Raw genomic sequence first — 22,686 nt, 5'->3', positions numbered from 1 at the left:
ATTAAAAAAGAAGACAAGAAGAATTATTAATATATTCACCTTGAGTAATAGAAATATGTGTGGGGAGGATAATTTAATATTCTTAAATTTAAAATTAATTCATTTTGAATATAAATTTCAATTGAAAAATCCAGAAGATTTATTCAGCAAAAGAATCAATCAGAGTTCTCTAACTCTATTTTTATATAAAGTTTCACTGCTTTGCTGAGTTTCCAAGCCATTTTTAGTTGACCCTTTTATATTGGAAATGCAGTCCATGGATATGTGTAGGGGAGAAGTGAAAAAAAAATATGTATTCATTTTTGAACCAATTCCTATGGGGTATCTTCAGGAATTCTCAAACTTTAATGTACATTTGGATTATCTGTGAGTCTTGTTAATGTGCATTTTCTGATTCAGTAGGTCTGGATGGATGTCTAAGAATCTGCGTTTCTAACAAGCTCCCGGGTAAGGTCCATGGGGTGTCCCTTTTTTTTTTTTTTTTTTTTTGAGACAGAGTCTCACTCTGTTGCCCAGGCTGGAGTGCCGTGGAGTCAGCCTAGCTCACAGCAACCTCAAACTCCTGGGCTCAAGCAATCCTCCTGCCTCAGCCTCCCGAGTAGCTGGAACTATAGGCATGTGCCAACATGCCCAGCTAATTTTTTCTATATATATTTTTAGTTGTCTAGCTAATTTCTTTCTATTTTTAGTAGAGATGGAGTCCTGCTCTTGCTCAGGCTGGTCTTGAACTCATGAGCTCAAACGATTCTCCCACCTAGGCCTCCCAGAGTGCTAGGTTTACAGGTGTGAGCTACCACGCCCAGCCCCATGGGATGTCACTTTGAGTATCAAGATGGTAAATGACAGTGGGAAAAACCCAAATAATTTCAGGAGGTGAACCTTATTCTTTGGAAAATATAAGAAGAGGAAAAATTTAAATTTAAAATCTAATTTTAACAAAGTGTTAAATGCCATTTAACAAAATGACATAACAATAAGTAAAGCTAGCAAACAGAAAACATCTATAAAGTCCTGGGAGGTTATTTCAAGTCTAGGAGATGAAGGCCAACAAAAGCAATCAAGAAGCTAGAGCTATAATGATAGAACAAATCTGCTATGGGCTGTATTCAAAGTGAGACATTCTGGAGCAGTCGTTTAATAATAATGGTTGTATGATAAAAACAATAATGAAACTGATATTTATAGCACCTTTTCTGTCTACAGTGTTTATTCATAGTCAACTTGGATTATAGTTATCAGAAATTTGAGCCATTTATTTCTAAACTTTTCAACATCTATCCTTATGAACAAAAGATGATACTATTTAAAAGGTAGAAGTAAAAATAAATTGGAAATATGATATGATATCTTTCATATTTGACCGAGCAAATTTTGCTATACGATATAAATGCATTGGGATTCAGATCCAAATTATTCATTATAAGACAAAGAAAAATAATAGAAGTAGTTCTCAAAGTAATGATTTAGGGCTTGGATTTTACATGTTTTCCAAGGGCCTTTATGACCATACATAATTCATGAATCTTTATTTCTATAATGTTTGAATTTTTTTCCCCTCGAAGTGTTTTTTAATGATTAGGTCACATGGCCAGGGCAGTCCTTTAATGTCTGTCTTTTTCCCGGTTTATCGTTTTTCCATTTTGCTTAGGAATACATTAGCCTTTGCTACATACCCTCAAAACATCTACTTTCACAATCAGCTTGGAACAGAAAATGAGCAGTGGGACCTAATTGAATATTATGTATTTAAGGTGGCTAAAACTGATATAATTTTGAAATAAGAAATGCATATAGATACACACAATAAAGATTAAAAGATGGGGTCAGCACAGATAAAGAATGTATGTTAGCTGAACTTATATTTGTGTGTAGGCAAAAGTACTTATTGAATGTAAGAAAGCATGCTGTCCTGAAATGATGTAAATGTTTCTATACGAAAACCAAACTAGTTTCACACTTTAAAAATACAACCACTTATAATAGTTCATTAAACATGTTATTATGGTTTTCAACTTACAAATTTGGATGTTTTGGAGGTTTTCTTTTTAAAAATTCTAGGAATTTAGACATGATTTCAATGTTGGTGGGTCTTTGCTTTGCCTAGCAAACCATTACTTATGATTCTCATATCTGATCTTTTACAGCCCCAAATTGTTTGATACTCACCTGGGCAATGGATAAGACAATAATTTTTTATTACACTGAATGAAAATATTTATATAAAGTGAATATAAAAGACTATGCTACAGAACAAACTAATAGGCATTCTTAAAAGTTAGACTTTGTGGTACTTTAACAACACAGACTCTTTTAAGATGGGAATTTGGAAGGAATCTTATTTTGTTTATTACTCAGCCTTTTCTCTCCTGGGATAGTTTCCCTATATTAATTGCTTCTGTGCTCAGATGCTTCTAATTATTAACCTGCAGGTGTCTCTAATCACTGTTTCTTCCAGCAGAGTTTTGTTCCAGGGCCATTAGCTCTGCTGCTTAATTACAATACACTGTACCTAGTTTTGTGTACTGTTTGATCTTTCAGATGGCTTCCCAGACCTCAGAAAACAGTCATTGGCAATCATTTTCTACAATTAACCACAGTGCCCTGTATCTCTTTCTCTATTATTAAATTGGATCAGAGTGTGGAGAATTGTACAAGAGCTAATCCTTAAAACTGAGGATACTAAACTCTAAGGCACACCTAATGGTACTTAGTCTCTGGGATATTAAAACCAAAGAATATAAATTTATTCCTACATTTTAGAATCTGGAATCTGAGGTATTTCTAAAGATGTTTAGAGTGACTGAAACTAGAAGTGTGCAGAGTCCTTAGAAGTACTCTATTCCTTGCATTTTGAAATGAAAATCGTGTGGCTGATCCAATTAAATTGGATCAGAGTGTGGAGAATTGTACAAGAGCTAATCCTTAAAACTGAGGACACTAAACTCTAAGGCACACCTAATGGTACTTAGTCTCTGGGATATTAAAACCAAAGAATATAAATTTATTCCTACATTCTAGAATCTGGAATCTGAGGTATTTCTAAAGATGTTTAGAGTGACTGAAACTAGAAGTGTGCAGAGTCCTTAGAAGTACTCTATTCCTTGCATTTTGAAATGAAAATCGTGTGGCTGCAATAGAATTTAGTGTAAAAAAAAACAGACTTTTCTGTTTCTGGGCCTCATCTGCGGCATTGTACCCTTGCACCTCTCACTTCCAATGCCTTTTTCAAAATTTTAGGAATATAAAAAATCGAAATAATATCAACATCAGGAAATATTCCTGCTGCAAAATTATTCTTGAGCTACAAAATATCTATTTCCTATTTCACATCAGAATGAATTACACATGGAATAAAAATCAACATGCAAATAAAGAAGTTCATAGGTCAATAGTTTTCTCCTACTCTCCAACTCAGAGTGCTTATTTAGATCCCTGAATATGTCTTTTGACCCAGACGTGGCATCTAAATGAGGCCCTGTGATTATGGCCCTGACTATGGCAGAAAGCATGGAGGCAAGATCTGATGCTGTGATCAAATATAATTCTGTCTGGTAGTTTGCATGCCCGCCCTTGTAATTACTGCTTGGCTGAACTCAGCAGGATCACCAGGGCATTTGTTGGGTGGTAGGCTGGGTTTTTTTTGTGGGTGATATTTGTTTTGTTTTTGATTTGTTGGCTGTAGGTTTGGATTTTGTTGCTGTTGTTGGTAGTTAGAATCTTGGTTTCCACAATACAAATTCTTGTAGAAATGAAACAAATAGCTGGCAGTCTATTAGTGTCACATTCAAAATCAGAATTATTTAATATGTCACATAGCCTCATTTATCTATCTTGGTTTTACCTATTAATACAAAGTTCATCTTTAGCACATTTGGAAATACCAATGCCATCACTCCTTTTGCAGGAACCACTAACCCCCCCAGCCCTATATTACAAATACTTTCAAAGTATCAAAATAGCTTTTAAAAACACTTTGGATTTCTTTTTCATAAAAATAGCATAGTGTTTTTAGCACTTTCAGCATCTGTTACCTGTATTGCTTAGCATGCTAAGCAAAAAATACTCCAAAGTAACAAAAAATAAAATTAGCAAAAATTGCAGTTTTAAAATAAATGCAAGGTTCAGGATATGGTTACCTGATTTTCAAAATCTATTAAGACATTACTGGGAAAAAAAGTTACCTGTAATTATTTATTCACAATTATTTACTGCATTTGTTCTTCATTAAATTTTTCTACACATTTATGAAATTGAAAGAAATTTATTCTTATACTTCACTAAGAAACTAAAATTGTATTATACTACAAACAACTCTTGCATAGAAGTTTTAAGCTACTCTGTCTTGGAGAATTTTGAAGATGAATAACTCTTAAACATGATGCTTCAAATGGTGTTTGGTTCATAGTTTTCATAATTAGTTTCCATTATCAGTTTGTTATGTGTGTGTTAGGATCACTTGTGTCTGTAAAAGGATAGTAACCTGGAATCCTGCCCACAGGAAGGAGAATGGCCTTTTTTGGTTACATGATCCCAAACCAAAATACTATTATCATCCCTTAAATAATTTATTTTGAGGTTACTCTGATTGCTCATATTATAACTATTTAAAAGGAAATGTATTACTCTTCTGAAAATAATTGCCTAGAATCGTGAAAGATCACCATATGTATAATTTATAATACACATAAGATATAAATGACTAAATTAAAATCTTCATTGGAAAATTCTTATATATTATTTCTTTTAATTTATTATGAAAGTCCACAGAATAAAAGACTTCATGATCCTACAAAAACACTACCATAAGTATGTCAAAAATCTTAAAATGTGATTGAAACATATTTCTAATTATTTAATACTCCTACCACGTTCACATTTTGTGATTTATATAGACAATCCTAAACTTCGTAGTCATTAGCAAAGCCCTAGAATATGGTAGGAAAACAATCTACAGACCTGTTATCTGGGTTCTTTATTCTAATCTTCCTGAATAATGAGGAGACTTCAGTATATTTATTAATGGTGTCATTTTCTGGTTTTTATCCTCAACAGAAGCATATTATGGAAACCATTTATCTCAAACAAATTTAGTATCACACTGTAGAAGACAGTAAATGAAAGAAGTCTTGTATTATGATTTATTTCATGCCATATGATCTAAGGTTGCTAACTATCCATTTACTTTATCTGCTGTCCAGTACCAGATTGTCTAAATTCTGATGTCTCGGGAATAGCTACTATCAGAGCAATGGTTTCTTAAATTTGTAAAAAAATTCAATGTAAATCTTGTGCTGGAACTTTTTGTTCAACAATGTTCTCTTTAAAGATCTCATTAGAGTGTTTTGTAGAAGAGTCCTCAATTTAATTATGCAAGTTGAAGCTATATTCATGCTATGGAGAAATGCAAGAACAAAATTCAATTCTAGAACTAGACACCAGCTGGTTTTAAATGACCGTTTATATTTTGTTCTTTGTTATCTATAGCACATCCATAATAATTAATAAACATTTATCAACCCTCTGTGTGAGCACACTAGGGGGTTTAATTATCTCTTCTTGCTTAGTGTGGGCATAAACATTATTATGAATCATCTAAGTGGCACATCTTCACTTGCTTTTTTTTGATAGATAAAAAGCTTCTTATTAGGAATTAAGTTTAAATTCAGCATAATTCTGTTTTATTATATAACGATTACAAATACAACATAAGTAGAAATTATCCCCATTGTCAGTTAATGAAATTTAACTTAATTTCATGTATTTTGAGAAGACTATATAAATTGATAAGATTTTTTTGTGGAAACATGCATAATTTAAGAATTATCATTCTCTCTTCAAACATTTATTGAAGATCTATTATTCTCTAAACTGTACCACACAGCAGGAATACAAAGATAAACAAGAGACAGTCCCTGTTCTCATAGAATTCACTTTCTAGTTTGGGAAAGGGTTGTAGAGAGAACAAAGCACAACATTATTATAGCTGTAGAAAAATAGAACAGAGGAGCCTTTGGCAGAGGTCGGCTGGGACGTCAAATCAGGATTTAGCAAGTAGAAGCCCCTTAGGACCATGACCACCATTAGCTTCAGTTCTCAGCTCTGCAATCTAGGAAGATAGTTGTCAGCAACCAAAAGATTCAATCAAGGAAACAGACACCTGTTTTAATGTTTTTTCATGCTATTATCCCTAACACTGTCCTATTGGATTATATTTTAATATTTCCTATGTTTAATTCTAATGCTAGTGTCTCTCAAAAGGGAGAAAACATTATATCCAAATAGGAGATGGCCGTGGGGGATGCCTCACTCTCACATCTCCCCAAACAGAAATGATAAATATGATAAACTTCCTGCCGATAGCCTAAGGAGGGTAATCAAGACACAGAGGAGAGATGATTAATATTTTTGAGAAGGTCTAGGTCAGTGTAGTTGAGTGATGCACCTGATTCAATTGTATTAAATAAACAATGGATGCAAGTAAGCCTGAAAACATCAAGAACAAAAATGATAGAATGAATGAGTTAATGACTTAAGGCTTTCTCGAGATGCGGAGACATAGAAAATTCTCACCAGCCAAGATCTAAAGGATTTCATATAGCTTTGCATAAATGAACCATATATATGTAATGGTGTTCCTAGTGGGTGATTTAAATGATTTTCATGGGCAATTTTACTGTTCTCAATTTTTGCCTTACAAAGTGACTAAGAATTTAAACATAAGATTCAATTATACAACATAGCACAATCTTTAGAGAAAAGGTGACTTTTGAATTGAGCCTTGAGCATGTGTGGAATTCTGTTGGCTGGAAAAGACAAAAGGTCACTGTACATTGACAGAATGCATGTTTATCAAACAAAAATATAAAAAGGATTTATCTAGGGATTTTAAGATTTCCAAGATCAAACTCTGCAAAAATAAAGCTGGTATGCATACCACTGTGATTTATTAATATTAGCGTTAATAACCAATCCAGACCACTATTTTTACTCAAACTATTCCAGGATGTGTATTATTTAAAAATATTAATGTTCATGCCCATTCACAATCATTTTTCATAATTTCCCCATCACCGAACTAGAGCTCAAATTAGAGGATGTATACAGACCGCCCTTGAGTGCTAAACCAGAAAAGACAGAATGAAGTGGATGGTACTTGTGAACTTTATCAGTTGCCTCTTTGTGCTAAGAACCTCTTTGCAGGGTCGCTTTCTAGAGCCCTTGAGCACTTATCTGATTCCAGATACCACAATTACTGATTTTGCATGGGCCGCCATGACTGCGCCTTTCTTCATGCCCACGTGGCACAACCTGCCTTCCTCCTTGTTCCTGATACTTGAGAGGCCATAGGGCACTTATGTGCAACCTGAAGTGTGTGTTTGGGGTTGGAGGGGTGAGGAGGGTCTGTTCATGGCCTGTGAAGCAAACTCGTGACAATGGAAATGGGAGACAACAGATAAATTTTTCTTTTCTTCCCCCAAGATAGACTGAGATGCATTAGGTCATGCTGCCTCTTGAAGATGACAAACATTTGCTTGGTACACAGTATAGGTAGGCTGGAAATGCACCTCCATGTTTTTCCTCCCCCTCCCTCCCTTTTCCCTCATTCTGACTTCCCTCGGAGAGAGGTTCCCAATAAAGTATTAGCACATAGGGTTTTGCTTGAGCTTGTATGCCCTTTAGAGCTAAGAGAATATAATCTATCACAAAAAAATTTTTATAGACCCCTTGGATTATGGATCCCTTATAATTAAGGAAAGCTTTGAGAAAACAATGACAAATAGTTCTTCAAAACTATTTGTAGATTTAAGGAGAAAATTTTTAGTATAATTTAGCCTTCTAACTTTTAAAAAAATACAAAACTTTTTTGGTCTCAAACACAATAAAGGTCAGTAATCCCCCAGCCTCTGAATTATGGTTTATGGTACCTGGAGCAAAGTCCTCTGGCTACTTGAGAAGTATGGAATGTCAGTGTTTCTTCATTGCACTTTCGGTAGATGCTGTCCACAGAGAGGTGCAAGACTAGGAAAGCTTCTCAAGGAAAAGCATCATCTGATCAAAACATGAAAAGTGAATAGAAGTTGGCAAGGGAAAGGGAAGTGATGAATTGGGGAGTAACGCTAACAGAAGAACTAAGAATTGGGAGAGAGCAGTTGGATTCTCAAAAATGGAATGCAGTGTGGTGAAGCCATAAAGTGATGGTGAGAGATGAGAGTAGGGAGGAAGGAAAGAACTAAGTCTAAGCTGTCTGACGTGGTGGCCACTAGCCACATGTGGCTACTTACATGCCAATCAACTAAAATTAGCCAAAATTAAACATTTCATTCCTCAGTCACATTAGTGACATTTGAAGTGCTCAGTAGTCATATGTAGCTAGGGGCCACTATCTTGGACAGAGCAGAAACAGCCTAGAAAGTTTTATTAGGACGAACTTGGCTACATCTTGGGAAGCATACTTAGGTTTTCTTGTGGGATAACTATTTGTATTTATTGACAGGTTTTAAGTAGTAACATTTTGTTTTGAAAAGCATTTAAAAGGAAAGATAAGACTTGCTCTGCCTTTGCTTCAGGAAGTATTTTTTTAGCGTTGATATGGTTAAAAAAAAAAAAAAAAGCACTGGACTTGATTCTAGTCCAAAAATTAGCTATGAGATCTTAGGGAGCCCTGACTTCGTTGGTTCCCTGTGTCCTCGAAACTTAAATAAGGGCATTAAACTTCCATTTTCATTTGTTCTAACCGCTAGGTAATAAGTAATAGAAAACAAATAAATAAAGTAAGAAACAATTTAAAAAATGGTTAAAACCTCCCTTCAGAGTATCTTCAAGTGAGTCCAAAGGCGCAGAGGGAGAACACCACGGGCAGCACAGTGGCATATGAATGGGTGAGAGGAAGAGGGTGGTCCTTACCTTCTGCCTTCTCCATTCTGTCTCCACACTTCAACCACATCAGCCTAGAATCTTATTAAATTGAGACTCCTACTATTGCTGTGTTAAAAAATGTTCCATTAAACACGGTTCTCTCCAAAATATTTTCTGAAATTCTCTGATTCAACAAAATCTGGATTCCATCATCAATATTCACCTGCAATCACATTACATATAAAATCAAATGTGCACTTTCTATGGTGAGCATTTATTTTTCAAATCTCAGGAAGCCACATCACACACTTAATGTCAGGTTAAGAGTCTCCTTATATTCCTACTCTGATTACTATCTGCATAAGATGGAATCCAGAGAGTGGTTTGAGGTCATAAATTTTATGACCCAGGGGTTAGGACAAACTGTGGGTGTTGGGAGTACTAATATATAACCATTTCTAAAATCCTGCAATTATAGATTTATAATCACCTAACTCTAGGAAATTCGAAATATTTTGGAGACTTTGTCTACATTCAAATTAAAATAGTACTGTTAATGTATAGTAATATCCTTATAGAAACCTTTTAAATGAATCTACTATTAAGTATTGATGGTGAACATCGGTAGAACAAGAGTTAATACTGATTTTCCAACATGCTTAATACAAATAATGGGTATGATATAGAAATAGAAAATGGGCATAAAAATCTAATTAAAATAAATGTGAATAAGAATTAGATAAAATTTTATAACTTTAAAGAAACCAATATGTGTACTCCATTAGAATGTAATTGAATTAATGGGAAGAATTTTGCTATCTAAGTTGTGTTTATATATGACATCATGGTCTTTACCATTTATAAATCACCATCTACTCATCACTCTAAACAAATTCCTTGGATTACCTCATGCCACTTTTGGCTTTAGGTTTTAATCAGTACTAGCAAGAGTTAAGGAAGCTGATTTATTGGCTCAGTTTCTGGTATGAACATTCATGCGTATGTAATGTTTAAAATCCTCTGATCTCTGTGCAACCTCTTTAGTTCATGCTTCCTCCAGAAATATTATCTGTTAAGGGCTAATAACCTTTAACATAAAAGCCAATTTTTCCTGGAGCTTGTTAAGCCCCTCAAAAGTTGACAGACTGGTCAACATTTCGAAAAAGTTCTTCATCACTTTTATTCATTTTTCACACTGTTTACACACCACAGTGGCTGCTCTGCTGGAGCCAGGCCTACATAACTTCCTAGGAGCTTCTCCAGATCATAGCTGTGCCCCTGAGACTTGACTGATGATAGATGCTGAGAATCTGATTCATATTTGCAGTGATAGAGAGAAACCCTCAACCAAGCCAAATTAATCACTGAGCTGAGACTGACTCACTTGCTTAGCATAAGTACTGAGGCTGCTCTTTCAGTCTTGGCATTTTATTCTCAAAGTGACTTGTGGGAAGAAGACTCAAAATATAGGCATTATTTCTTTAAAAATATTTGTAACTTGTTAAGGCATGAGATCTTATAAGAAATGGAGGTCAATAAATGTTTGGGGAAAGTCTTCATGGGATACTAACAAAATTGAGGATTGAAATAATCTAGGACCATCACATCTGGAAGGTGGCTTTCTTGTATTAGGAATTAAGAAAAGCAAAATGATAAAAATACCATAAGAAAATGCTGGTGAAACATGGCGAAGACCTTCAATATTTAAAAGGCAGCATTCCAGCACATGGAAAAAATTCAATAGGCCCATTTTATAGTGGTAATGCTGGAATAATAATATAGTCATGTAGCAAATATTTATTGAATATATACTGTGTGCCAGGCACTGTTCTGGGTACTAAGGGAAAAAAAGAGAAGAAAACAGACAAAAATCTCTGTGCAGATTACTCTTTACTAGGGAAGACAATAATAGATATGTATGTAAAATATAATGCCTATTACATAGTGATAATGAAGCAATAATTTGGGGGAAAAATGTGAATAGGGAGTGCTCAGGGTAAGGGTTTATTTTTCCCCAATTTTAGAGTGTTCAGGCAAATTTTCTACAAAAGATGACATTTAAGCAAAAAGATGAAGGAGGTAAGGTAGCAAGCCTAGTCTGGCAGAGTGCTCAGGTGGAGGAAACTAGCTATGCAAGGGACCTGTGAGAGGAGTGAGAGAGGAGTAGGAACACAGAGGAAACTGTGGGCCAAATATAAAAGGGCTATTTAGGCCATTGTGAGGACTTTGCTTTTGCTGTGTGAATACCGGAAAGTCATTTCAGGATTCTGAGCCCAAGACTATCATCATCTGATTGACATTTTCTCAGGATCACTCTGCACTGGGAATAGACTGTAGACTAGAAATATAGTGGTGGGTTATGCCAGGCATTGTACTAAGAAATTTACATGGCATATTCTATTTAATTCTAACAATAGTCCAATAAAGATATTATTATTAGCCCCTATTTGCTACGAATAAGAAATTGAAACCAGAAGAGTGAAATCAACGAACACACTTAGTCAACTATACAGTCAAGATTTGAACCCAGTTTATCTGTTCCAAGAGTCTACATGATTCCCCATTATACTTTTTTTACCTAAGATCAGGTAGAAACCAACACTAGAATAAGAAGTTTCAAAGTGAAAATCTCAAGGGTGTTCTACTCTACCCCAAGGACCTCTCCTTTAGAGCTTGTCTGTTCTAGAATAGCCATTCCCAAGGTTTCCATATAGGGCTTGAAATCTCTGTGGGATGATTTCTGATTATTTTGTATGTGTGTGTGTGTATATGTACAGAATAGATAGATGATAGATAAGTAGATAGATATTTCTGTAGTGAATTAAATATTTTTTCTATATTATATTTTATTGATCACATAAGAATATTACTTTTTCTATATTGGCCTTGTAACTCTGCCGCTTACTGAACACTCTAACTAGTTTCAATAGCCATGATCATTTTTTTCATTAATTAGTTTGTGTTATCTAAGCAGACACTATCTTTAAATCATGACAATTTTGTGTGTGCCTTTCTACCGTCTGCCACTCTTATTTGTTCTTCTAGCCCGTTGCACTGGTGAGTTGGTGGTAGTGGAATCCTTATCTCATTGCTCACCTTAGTGGTAATGCTTCTAATATGTCACCATTAGGTATGATATTTGTTGAATGTTTCTGGTGGATGCTCTTTATCCAATCAACTCTTTCTTTTCCAAGCTTGCTGAACAATTTTAAAATCTGGAATTGGCTTTGAATGTTGTCAAATTCTTTTTCAGCATCAAAGTTGCACAGTCTATTGTTTTACTTTCTATTCATTAATATGAGTGATGGCAATTATATAATTCTTAATATCAAACCATTTTGCATTTCTCATAATAGATTTCTAAAATATTTTTGAATTGTATTTGCCAGCATTTTGTTTAGAATTTTATACGTATGCTCGTAATTTAGATTAAACAATATTTTTCCTTTGTTAAGCTAATGTTATCCAGTTTGGGTATTAAGAATATGCTACCTTGTAGAGTAAGTTGGAAGGATACCTATATTTGTTTAGGCTCTCAAACAATTTAAATAACTTGGGAATTATTTATTTTAATTTTTAATAAAAATCTATGTAAATCCATCAGATCCTAATATCTTTTGGGAGTCAATTTGTGATTACTTTTCCAGTGCTTTCTATGGTTGTAGATACATTGGTTCTTCCTTCTTTTCTTGAGTTACTATGGATTTAAATCCAAGAATTATGACAGATATACTGTTAGAAGAAAAGACAGGATGTCCAAGCTCTAGTTGATAATATTTTAGGACACAAAAGGGAATGACAGAAAGGTCTATGGATGACAAAAACAAAGACTATTAGTAGATGGTTGGATCTAATGGTTTAAGCTACATAAAACCAAAATGAATTAAGTTACCAAAAAGAAAATCATCCTGGTTCTTCTGTAAAAATATGATTCCACTTGCTTTTGGTTGAATTGAAAAGTCGGGTTTCTCTGAGTTAATACAGTTGGATTAAATCAAAACTGTCACATGATTCAGAAAAAAAAATGTGACTAAAGTTACTTGAACGTGTTTTCTCCAGGAACTCTGACTCCGTTTTACACAGGAAATAAGTTTTCATGTCTCTGAGCAAGATTTAAATTGACTAGAGGACCTTTTAGTTAGGAAGCAATTCAGAAGCCTAGAACTATTCAAATGAGAACTGACTATGATAATTTACTGACTACTTCAGCACAAGTCATAAAATATTTCATTCTCAGAGATCTTTTTCATATGACAACATTGCCAATGGCAGGCAAAACACAGTAAACAGATCCATTTTTCAAAGACACCGTGTCTCATTCTTTAATGGAAAGAAAATTATATAATAACAATTGAAAATCGTTTAGCCTAGAAAATTATGTCAAAACAATGACATTCTTATATATTTTGACATAATTTAAGATACTAAGACACACTAAATCAGAAGCCTCTAGAATTTAAACTGGCATTATCAGTTTTAAAAGACAACAACCACCTGATCTACAGCAACATCAATATGATAGATAATTCAGTTATCATATTTTTGATCCACAGGGATGACATTTTAAAATATCAAAACATATATACAAAATCATATACAAAAGCCTAATGGAATCTGAAATGCATTGAATTAACAAGTTGTATGCAAGTTTTGGTAATAAGTTTACTGAAGCAGGAAAAGGGATTTTTTTTCCCAGAGAAAATGGACATTACTATCTAAATAACAAAGTATAGACCAAGGCTTCAAAAAGAAATATCCCTACTGAGTAAATTCTTTGTTTATCTCTACTGTTGAAAAAATGAACTTTTCCATATCAGTTAGGCAAACCATTTATCAACTTACAGGCTTCATACATGGGAATAATTATTCATTTCTTGCTTATAAAAATAAAAGACAAATATTGCATGGTCTCACTTATATATGGGAGCTAAAAAAGTTGATCTAATAAAAGGAGAGAGTGGAATGACAGATACTAGAGGCTGGACAGAAAGGGTAGGTGATGGGGGAGGAAAAGAGGTAGGTCAATGAGTACAAAGGTATGTTTAGATAAAAGGTGTAAGTTCTATCATTTGACTGCAGAGTAGAGTGACTGTAGTTAACAACAATGTATTGTATATTTAGAATTAGCTAGAAGAGAGGACTTGAAGAAATGATAAATATTCAAAATGGTGGACACCTCAAATACCCCACCTTTATCATTATGCATTCTATGCATGTAACAGAATATCACAGATACTCCATAAATATGTAAAATATTATGTATCAATAAAAAAGAAAAATGAACTAATTGAAATAGTTTTCATGAGGAAATCACTATGTTCAATTAGACATTATTATTATTTTGAAGGATGTCTTCTTTTTCGTCTCCAAAGTTATTGCTGGCCATCCTTTCCCTCTCAAATGACATAGAAATGAATTAAATGAACTCAGCTAGTCTGGTTCTATATTTTTCCTTAGCCGTGTGTGTATGTGTGTGTGTGTGTGTGTGTATGTGTGTGTGTGTGTGTGTGCATGTCTGGTCCAAAGGGGAAGAGATGACAACAACATTGCTAAAATCACTCACAGGATAATGCTTCTCATATATTTTTAAAAGGCAGGCAAAATTCTTAATTAATTGATAAATATGTCAGATATTCCAAGAGGTGGTGTGGTGGGATCCAGGGTTCCAATTAGAGGAGAGAGTTTTAGGCAAACAATAGAATAACTTTATGTTTTGAGGTAGGAGGTTAGCCGCATATATACGTAGAAAGGAAGGTAGGTTGAAGAGCTGTTGGAGCAGGTGAAAATTCTCTTTAGTTGCTTATATTTCCTCAATGAATTAACAAGCAAAATCATCAGCTTAGAGAAAGGAGTGGAGAAGATGTTTTACAGGTTTGAGGATGGTGAGAAAGTATGGAATATTGGGAAGAGAGAAAGTGACTTTAGTCACATTTTTTTTCTGAATCATGTGACAGTTTTGATTTAATCCAACCGTATTAACTCAGAGAAACCCAACTTTTCCATTTAACCAAAAGCAAGTGGAATTGTATTTCTACAGAAGAATCAGGATGATTTTCTTTTTGGTAACTTAGTTTGGGTTTTGTCCTTTTAGAAAATATGTTAGAGAATTCTTTGTGTTAATTCTTTTCATTATGAACATATTAGTAAAACTTAAAACTTTAAAATAAAAACAGTAGACTTTTTGCTTTAAATTGAGATATTCCTGTCTTGGAAAAAATATTTTTTTCTTTTTTCTCTTATTCACTTTCTTTCTCTATTTCCTACTAATCATCCTCTTTTATCTTCCTCCTCTTTCTTATACTATCTTCTGGAAGTATCTGTGTGATCAATTAATTTTTTCTAATGCCTTTTTTTTGTTGTTAAGACAGAGGCTCGCTTTGTCACCTGGGCTAGATTGCCGTGGTATCAGCCTAGCTCATGGTAATCTCAAACTCCTGGGCTCAAAAGATTCTCTTGCCTCAGCCTTCTGAGTAGCTGGGACTACCAGTGATGGCCACCACACCCAGCTAATTTTTCCATTTTTAGTAGAGACAGGGTCTCGTTCTTACTCAGGCTGGTCTCGAACTCCTGACCTTCAGTAATCCTCCTGCCTCAGCCTCCCAGAGTGCTAGGGTTACAGGCGTGAGCCACGGTGCCCAGCCTTTTCTAATATCTTGACCCTAGCATCATTTGGCTTTAGAAGGAAAACATATAAAATAAATATACCAAACAACTCCCTCAAGCAAAATAAGTATTTGCGATTGGTAGTATGCAAAATATCTAGCTTATATTTTCTCTACTTGAAATACACTGTATCCAAATCCTTATAAATTTTCAAATAATTCGAAATTCATGATAGTTCAGAGGCCAAAGCATTTTATGTTTGGTGCCATAAAACATATTTATATATTTCTATTGTATTTATAATTATTAAAATTAAATGATAATATATTCTTTATTTATTAAACTTTATCATAGCATATTTGTAGCACAGTGTTATATAATATTTTTAGTGATTATTGTGTGAAGTCTATATAATTAGTACCAAGTACCTTTCACATAATAATAACGTTTTTAATATAACTTTGAAAAGAGTGGTAAGAACTTTCAGAAAAGGAAACTTTCCTTGGGATTCATGAGTAGCAAAGCTACATTCTTGGGAGTCTACAATATTGAGCTCAGAATAGCTAAAATAACTTCCAAATATGATTACATGATAGAGTGCTTAAGAAAAGGTTTCATGTTCCTATTTAGGAAGAAAGTTTTCACTTCGGCTAGCTTGGTATTTTATTTTTTTCTGCTTTAGGATATGGCATTTTTAAGTAATTTAATTTTGGCAGCTCTAAGTCTCCCAGGACTGTCTTTCATATTTCTCACTTTGGCAAAACTGCATTTCTTGCTTATTTGATCTCTTCCCTTCGAGAATAATAGGAATCCTTCCTTTGCTCCTCGCATGCTTGACTTGCCTTCTAACCCATCATAACTACATGTAGGAGGCCTCTCTTCTGAAATCCTGATCCACCCACCAAAGTTCAGTGCTTCACTTTACTAACAATGTTATTGCCAATCTAGTGTGCTGGAGAGTTGACTGTCTCCTGTCTCTGGCAGAAAGAAAAGTCCATTCCTAACATTTCATCTACATATGAACCTATTATTCCCTGTTATAAACATTACGTATGCTATCAATATCCAAGGATGAGACATCAGTAATTGGCAATCCTTAAGCATAAGGGATTAAACTGCTTTATTTACCTGAAAACTGAACTCATTATTTTGTCAGTCAAAATAGTAAAAGTAGTCTCACCTTTGAGATTTTCATTTTGTTATCTTGATTTTTGAACTTTAGAACTTTTTGTTTATTGAGGCTGTGAGAATCTATCAGTTGACTAAATTCTGCATTGAATATAAAGAATATACAAATATTAACAAGACAAATAATAAAAGTAGATATATGTATATTTCCAATAAATGCTTTTAGGTGAATATATGATATAAATTATGCACCTTTACAAATTTAAGTGCTGTTATCTTCATTGCTTAAATCTTAGAGTAAATCTAATTCAGTTGATGAAATTAGTATTATAAAATTATCAGGTCCATGAGTTAAAATTAAAATGTTAAAATTATGGCCCTATGGAACTTACTCAATACCATTTTCTTCATCTGATAATATTGGTGATTGCAATTTTATCATATTTTAACTAGACAAGAACTGGTACCACTAAAATTTTCTAGTAATTGAGCCCAGTGACTTTGATAATGAACACCAGAGAACACTTAGGTGAATCTTTAAACTTTTATGGAATTTCTGGGTACTCTTAAAGTAGTATTTTAAGGTCTATATTTCAAAATATGGAGAAATTAAATCTTGACTTTTTTTTAGTAATTCTTTTATTTTTAATTATGGGTATATAATAATTGCATACATTTATAGGGTATATGTGGTATTTTGATACAGACATACAATGTGTAATGATCAAATCAAGGTAACTGGAGTATCCATCACCTCAAGCATTTATCATTTCTGTGAGTACTGCATCATTAATGACAAGCAGAGGTCTACTAAATTACACTAAGGGCTTATTCCACTGTATGGACTGTTGTCAGCACCATATGAAATAACTAAGCACTCTATCACTAGAGTCCTTTCAGATCTTTTAGTTATAGAAGGGTCTAAAAATATAGAATGTGTGTCCAAAACAAAAATATGGACTATGTGTCTAAAACATGAGCACCTAGTTTGCATATTGTGCATAAAGATATGTAAAGCAGTTTTCATTTTCACTTCACATTTATGATGGATCTATCAGTACTTGAAATGGGATTGAAATTTAGATTCACATTAAAAATGCTGATTATATTCTTGGGTAACTTCATAACAACATCAGGAAACAGCTGCTTTCTCAAAAACAAAATGCTGGCTTTAACTTATATTAAAGACAGTTTCAGCAGTTTTGTAAAACTTTGGAGCATCCCATGCATTTTTTTCGATGATTGGTATGAGGCCTGGAAATGCTAGCCAAGAGAGTGTCTAAGGCACAGGAGGCTCATCTTGAAAAAGCAAAACAGAGGGTAAGATATTGACATCAATATCAAACACATAGAAAAATCATGCTCTGCTATGGTGCAGATGTTCGTATATAGCGCAGACACTGGAAAGCAACCTACATGACGTGATTCTAAAGTGGCAAGTGCTAGGAGAATAAAAGTACCTCAATTAAAGCTAGAGGGTCTTGAAGATCAAATTGACCTTATCTATGTGAAGCTTTCCCTTCATGAATATTTGTCTTATTTACTTGCTAAAATGAACACTTATATCAAAGATAAAGTGGCCTCCATTTTTCTGAAAATTTTTAAGAGTTGGATATGGAATATGCAGTTTATATATTGTTGAGTAAATTAATGAATAATTATATGGAAGCTTTTTCTTCATTTGGCTGTTCAATGTATATATCCAACATTAATACCATGTTGTTATGTAGTTAATGTACAAATGAACAATGGATGATCAATAACAAAAAACTGGTCATAACTGATTCATTATTTGTAAAATTTCCCAGTGTAGTTGTTATATACTTTTTGTTAATTTACTTGGCTTTCTTTTTTTTTAATTTATGAAACTACTTTATTAAAAACTTAACTGGTTTTTAAGACATTTGTAAATAACTGGTTTGTTAGTGAAATTGGAACACAAGGAGTTTTGCAAAGCAAATGAAGATTTTGGCTGAAGTCATTTTCAGGCTAAGGATGTTTTACCTGGCTTAGCTTCTATTAAAATAGCTATTGACGGCCATTGACTTCTAGTTATAAAACACAATAATATGACCATAAGATAAGTTTTTGCTCATTATTTTTCTCTGTGGCCAAAGGATGTCTTTTTTTTTTTAATTTCAGCATATTGTGGGGGTACAAATGTTTAGGTTACATATATTGCCTTTGCCCCACCTGAGTCAGAGTTTCAAGCATGTCCCTCCCCCAAGACAGTGCGCATCGCACCCATTAGGTATGAGTATACCTATGCCCTCCTCCTCCCTCCCTCCTGCCTGACACCCAGTGAATGTTACTACTATATGTGCACTTAAGTGTTGGTCAGTTAAGTTAGTTAATACCAATTTGATGGTGAGTTCATATAGTGCTTGTTTTTTCATTCTTGTGATACTTCACTTAGTAGAATGGGCTCTAGCTCTATCCAGGATAATACAAGAGGTGCTAGATCTCCATTGCTTTTTGTGGTTGAGTTGAACTCCGTGGTATCCATATACACATTTTATTAATCCACTCATGTATTGATGGGCACTTGGGTTGTTTCCACATCTTTGCAATTGTGAATTGTGCTGCTATAAACATTCCAGTGCAGATGTTTTATTTAAAGAATGTCTTTTGTTCCTTTGGGTAGATGCCCAGTAGTGGGATTGCTGGATCAAATGGTAGTTCTACTTTTAGCTCTTTGAGGTATTGCCATATTATTTTCCATAACGTTGTGCTAGTTTGCAGTCCCAGCAGCAGTGTAAGAGTGAGTGCTCCTATCTCTCCACATCTATGCCAACATCTATTGTTTTGAGACTTTTTGATAAAAACCATTCTCACTGGAGTTAAGTGATATCTCGTTGTGGTTTTGATTTGCATTTCCCTGATGATTAGAGATGTTGAACATTTTTTTCATATGTTTTTTGGTCATTAGTCTGTCTGAGGTATGTTTTTACATAAATAGACTTCTGATGGTGAGCCTATCACTTGATCACTAAAAGGTCCGAGTAGAATTTTGTGCATTGTTTCTTGTAATAGGTGTCTTCCCCATGGAATTAACAATAGCAGATATTACATAGTGAAGGCTTTTTTGGAGTGTTTTATTATTTAATTAAAATTATTTTATCTCATGGAGATAAAATAAGCTAAAACACTTCCATCAAATAAGTACATACTATGAAAATTACATGTATGTCTTATTTGCATATAAAGACTGTATTTTTAAAGTGCTGGGTTTTTTTTATTTCAAAGTATTATGGGGGTACAAATGTTTTTGTTTACATGGATCGCTTTTGTAATGCTCAAATCAGATAAAGTGCTGTTTTATTATTTAAACTGTCTTTATAATTTTAGTACAGTTTTAACACAATTGAATCACATGTCATCACAAAAATATGACAAACAATGCCAACAGGTCTCATTTAATAAATCCATCTAAAAATAAGCATTAAGTTATCTTTCTGAAATACCTATACTTAAGATGGTACATAGAATTTATAAGTAATATGTGTAAATAGCAAAAACTTTAATACACATATACATAAAGTCTAATTCTTAATATGTATTCAATTGCTAGGTTTGCAAAACACATTGTGAAAGAACAATGGTTTACATGTTAAGATAGTGCTCATAATCTCACCTTGTCATTTTATAATGAATATTAACAATTCTTAACTTAAAGTTCAAACAAAAAATACATGAATCAATGCCCCCCCATCCATTTTTAGGTGGAATTTTACTTAGTATTAATCAAATCAGTGGTTCTCGTTATGTTTGTTTGAGAACAGCAAGTTTTCCTCCAGCAGTATGATGATGGGAATAATCATTACATAACTTAAATTTTTCTGTACATTTAGTGTCCTCTCATTTTTTTAGTAATATAAATAGTTCTGGGACATTTATGGTCTACTACATATAATATAGAAAGAAAAAGAGTATTTCTAGCTGGCATTTATTATATTCCAATTACGAGGGGACGCTTCAGGCCAGGAATTGGGGACATTCAGGAACAGAGTCCTTTTCTCCATGTGTTTGACAGTAGAGAAGAATAGGTCACATGATAACCCCTAGATATGAAAGATGTGAAAGAAGAGTAATTGGACACCAGTTCCATGTGTTTCCAAAATCACCAGTACCAGATGCAGGATGTTTACAACCATTCTTCCGCTTTCTCCAAAAGGAAAATCTCTTTTTTATAGCAAATCTGGTATAGCACTATAAATAAAAACAGATATTTTTTTCCCTAAGGAGAGAAAATTTTCCAAGAAATTTTGATAGAGCTCAACTTGATCTGGCATTTAAAAGCCTGTTCACAACATTTTCAATTGTTATCTAAGATAACCTCCCAAAATTAGGGTGCTTGAAAAAATAAAAAAACTAATCCACTTCCTCTGTCAAAAGCATGCAAGCTCACATATGTGGAGATGATTTTTAAGTAAAGGAAGAAATTGCCACAGTATAGTAATATAACTAACTTTTAAATATGTTTGTGGATTTAAATAATGACTCCTGCTTATGATCTAAAAATTATATCTTAGATTTATGCCTTATTTCACAAACACTTGATGATGATCTTGCCCTGTAGCACTAATATTTTCCAGTTATGCGTTTTAAGTTATTCGGTTTCTTTGATAGCCATTACTTTCCATAGAAGAAATCCTTTATCTTACAAGGATATGACCTTGACATCTACATAGATTTATTTAACATGGACAAGCACTAATTTTCATTTATTAATCAAATATTTATTGAGCACGTCTTGAGTGTCAGATATTATTTAAGGTGAGCAACTTGGACAAAACCCCTCCCCTTACCAAACTTTCATTCTCTTTCCTCCTATGGGGTGTGGTTAATATAACAACTCTTGTAACTTTAAAGTTATAAGCTCCAAATCATTGACAATTACATGAATCTTAACTATTAATTACAGTGCTCAAGAGTATATATTTTGTGCTTAATAGTATATACTTTTAAGTATAGAGGAAGTTTTATTTTTCGGAAGCAATATTAATAGGAGGTTTTTAGCACCTTCTGTCACAGATTGGAAGTAGCTTCTTTCCCAAAGTTTGCCTTAAATTTGACTCTAAGCTTAGGTTAGTTGGAGAATACCCTTCCATAAAAATTCACTAGAAGGATTATCATTTTAGGTGGTGTCATGAAATGACAAACTTCATAATGAGGATGTTGGGCCAAGTAATTAAAAGTATTTTCAGTGTGAATAAATCCTGAGAAAATCACACTTTTCTCATGACACTGGAAGATTTTTTTTCCCCATGGCCTTTGAAAAGGGTAAGAAAAAATTAATATTGGCAATTGAAAAACTTCCTGAGAATTAGGGCTTGAATTTGGGACCAATGTTGCTAGCCTATATGTAAAAACATGAAAATGCATTACAAGAGAAGCTGCTGTTGATTATTAAGAAATAAACATTCCTGCGGTTCATTTGAAGGCAAATCTGCACTAGTTAGCAGAGGATACATGTGACCACATCTGAAGCATGGAATTTTCAAGTTCCTGTATGCAATGAGAAGCTGAGTGCCACAGCAGTGCAGATGAAGAAAAGATGGTGTTGAACTATTTCCTTTCCATCTGGTGTTTTACAGCAGCTCTGCTCACAGTTACTCTTCAAGGAAAATAGACTGAAGAAAAATAAATTCACAATCGTGTGCTGTTTAGGCTGAATAATCTAAGCCAAATCATTGCTTGGGAATAAATTAAATACTGAATAAAACAGAGTCTAAATGCAAATAAAATACGCTTGAGGGAAACCTCTCACTCCAGTGAAATCTTGAATTAATTTGACTTGCCCAAGAGCAACAGCATAACCATACCAGTCCCAAGTATGAGGCTTAGTATGTATTTTGTCATTTTTCACTGACCACTCTATATTAAATAGCAACACTGCCAGTTTTCTCTGCCACTTCCCTAATTTTTTTTTAAGCCATGATGTGGTTTTTTTTTTAATGATACTGAATCTTGTATCATCCAGGCCAGCATGAAGTTTGTTACTCATACTGTACAGGCAGCTTTCCTTAATTCAATCAGTCTTACTCTAAGCACAGTGCATGAAGTGATTGAATAATAATTGCAAAAATCAGGCCTGTT

At 33.8% G+C, this 22,686-nt stretch overlaps 1 protein-coding gene across 3 annotated transcripts in view; it reads left to right on the top strand.

Annotated features, from left to right (window-relative positions):
- The window catches only part of ROBO2 (roundabout guidance receptor 2), a 1,246,741-nt gene that overhangs the window by 527,333 nt on the left and 696,722 nt on the right, over positions 1 to 22,686 (top strand). The window lies entirely within an intron of this gene.

Source organism: Lemur catta, chromosome 1, assembly GCF_020740605.2.
Source record: "Lemur catta isolate mLemCat1 chromosome 1, mLemCat1.pri, whole genome shotgun sequence".
NCBI classification, from domain to species: domain Eukaryota; kingdom Metazoa; phylum Chordata; class Mammalia; order Primates; family Lemuridae; genus Lemur; species Lemur catta.
The sequence above is the reverse complement of the archived record's forward strand: the minus strand, read 5'-3'. Positions and strand labels throughout refer to the sequence as shown.